At 44.6% G+C, this 3,222-nt stretch overlaps 1 pseudogene; it reads right to left on the minus strand.

Annotated features, from left to right (window-relative positions):
* Window positions 1-1,554: 1,554 nt before the first annotated feature.
* Window positions 1,555-2,960, minus strand: LOC129779776 (large neutral amino acids transporter small subunit 2-like; annotated as a pseudogene).
* Window positions 2,961-3,222: the final 262 nt, after the last annotated feature.

A 3,222-nucleotide genomic window follows, 5' to 3' on the forward strand; every position in this document is an offset into this window, starting at 1 on the left:
TTTTTCTATGATTTGTCAACAACAGATGAACGTTTGCTGATAATAAAATTACAAAAAATGTGGAAAACCCATACGATATGGGTATTGGGTTAGTTATGGGCCAGAGGAAGTCGAATGTTTTATTCCGATGCCATTTTGGAATCGGAAATGGTGGCTTCTGGTTCGTTGAAAATGGGCTAAAAACCAAAAATGGCATTAAATTCTACAATACGATCTGAAATGATAGTGTTAGCATATATCCATGGGTGCGAGAAGAAGAATGAAAAAAAATATATTATAAAGCCTGTTCACGTTAAATTTCGGACACTTTTCTTTCAGTTTAGTTTATGAAATATTTCACTAATCAATAAAATATTTCACTTACATGGCAGCTGAAACCCTCCTCTTTATTTCGATGTAAACATGTTGTTACATTCTTCTTCAGTTTGGTAAAATGGTGTCGAATTTATTTTGCGCGAACGGCAGCCAAACCCAACACTGTTGGTACGCGATCTCGCTAAAAAGCTAAAACTGACGAAGAGTACCATGTTTAGTGTGTGCAAATCGTTTGACCAGCGCTTAACTGTGGATCGGAAGGTTGGAAGCGGAACAAATCGAAAAGTATACTCCCGACAGATGGACCGAAAGGTGGTTGCCATTCTTGAGAAACATCCCAATCTTTCAGTTAGAAATGTGGGTCGAAAGGCAGGAAAATCAAAATCATATGTCCAAAAAGGACTGAAGGCGTACAAAGTGAAAAAGGTGCCCAATCGTGATGATAAGCAAAATTTCACTGCAAAAAGCCGTGCTAAGGTGCTCTACACCCAGTTTTCGCAAAAATGTTCATGCACCATAATGGACTATGAAACTTACGTTCTCGAAGACTTCAAACGGCTTCCGGGTCTCGCTTTTTATACTGCAATGCGAAGGAATGCCGTAGTCGAGTGTTTCCGGACCAAGGAGCAGTCTAAATTCCCCAAAAAGTACTTGGTTTGGCAGGCCATATGCAGTTGTGGCCAAAAATCCAAATCTTTCGTCTCTACCGCCACTACCAACAAAGATGTCTACGAGAAGGAATGTCTCCAGAAGCGGTCGCTACCATTCATAAGAAGCCACGACTCTCCAGCGTTGTTTTGGCCAGATTTGGCCTCTTGCAAAATTTCGGGGTTCTCACCTAACAACAATCTGGCGTAACAATTATTCTATCCGTTCGCTCTCTGTTTTTTGTTTGTTGTTGTGATAATAGTCTCACTTACAATAAAGATAATTATAATGCATCTTCTTCTTCTTCAAAGGCACTAACGTTCCTAGAGGAACTTCGCCGTCTCAACGTAGTATTACTTGCGTCATTTTTATTAGTACTTAGTTGAGATTTCTATGCCAAATAACACGCCTTGAATGCATTCTGAGTGGCAAGCTCTAGAATACGCGTGATCACAGTGCAAGTCGGAGGAAATTTCTTTGACGAAAAATTCCCCCGACCAGAACGGGAATCGAACCCGAACACCCGGCATGCTAGTTATGACGCTAACCACTCGGCCACGGGAGCACAAAATTATAATGCATGCCCTTGACTTAATGTAGTCCTCGCAGTAACTACTGATCGTTGCCTTTCCTTCTACTATCCTGATTATGAGATGATTTAAACCTGAGCTGGTTTGGCCTTGCCAACGACCATGAGCATTTCTTGCTGGAATCGCGTAAGGGCCACCATCGTATGGTTGAACCATTTAGGCTTGTTTCGCCACGCGATGAAGATGAAGTAGACGGGAATACTGGTGAGAATCATGAGCAGTCCATAGCCGGTCTCCACCGGGCTTGTGATCATTGGAACGACCGTGACGAATACTGTGGCTATCAGGTAGAAAATTGGGAAGATCAGATTTACCTTGATCGGACGGTTGAGGTTTGGCTGAGCCCACCGCAGCTATGGAAGGCACAGAACCGGGACGCCAATGCTCAGCCATGTGGCAAATCCGACGTAGTTGATCAGCGCGGAAATATCCGACACGGTCAGGTATAGCATAGAAAGCAGTGCCATGGTTAGCACGGCCGGTGTCGGAGTCAGTCGCTGGATTTGAATCATGGTCAGAATCTGACCTTCGCAGGCACCGCCATAGAACAGTCGCGATGACGTCAGCAAGATTCTATTAACGGCTCCGAAGGTCGACAGAGTCACAAAAACTGGAATCGACCAGGCAAACATCCCAAACACACGATCGGCAAAGGTAACGGCAACCGCCTCCGAACCGAGTACTTCCTCCGGCGAAAGGATGGTGTAGAAGGAGATGTTGGTAAACACGTACACAACGGTTACGAGTGTGCACGAAATGGCACTTGCACGTGGATGGTTTTTCACTGGGTCCTTCAACTCTTCGATGATAAAGTTCAAGTAGTTCCATCCATTGTAGGCAAAAAGACCCGAATAAAACGACCACGCCAATGATGTGACTTCGGTTTTCGTGTTTACATCCCAACAGTTGATAAATGTAAGTACCAAGATACAGCAGACGGCTAGCAACCGGGCTGCATCCTCCGGGGGTTGGCACTCGGGGAAGAACGGTTTCAGGACGTACACACTGAAGGTAAGTGCAACGATGGCCTGCGAGCAGGGACGCATTATCATACACACGCGAATGAACGCCATGAAAGGACCAAAGATTTCCACGTGTACGCATAATCGGCACCTGATTTCTTTATCATCGTTCCCAACTCGGCATAGCAATAGGCATCAACCATTGAGAACAAACCAGATAGGACCCAAACAACAAGCGACATGTTCACACTGCCGGTATAGATTAGCACCCCGGTTGGGGAGACAAAAATTCCGGAACCGATGATCGACCCGACGATCACCGTTATTCCGTTGACTAGTGTCATCTTTGGCTTGAGGGTTCTTCCCCATCTCCACCGTCGGCATCCTTCCCATTTTTAGAAAGTGAATCCTTCCGGATGTCCTTCGTTAGCGAATCGTTCGCCATTGCGAATGTTGTGGTTATTCAATAATATCGATGATACAGTATATGAATTGGGACGCTCGGAAATAAGATTTTCAGTCTTGTCCGATTCAAAGCATTTTGATGATAAATTACAGCAGATGAATTCAAGTCAACAAGAATGGTCCGATAATAAAATGAAATATCTCTTACTGACACACGGAAGGAAAGCTATCAATTACGATTTGGACCGAGTGGTTGTGCTTGAGGTCACAGCAGCGGAGTCCACAAACGTCAACGGTCACCG

The sequence above is a fragment of the Toxorhynchites rutilus genome, chromosome 3, assembly GCF_029784135.1.
Source record: "Toxorhynchites rutilus septentrionalis strain SRP chromosome 3, ASM2978413v1, whole genome shotgun sequence".
Classification (NCBI taxonomy): domain Eukaryota; kingdom Metazoa; phylum Arthropoda; class Insecta; order Diptera; family Culicidae; genus Toxorhynchites; species Toxorhynchites rutilus.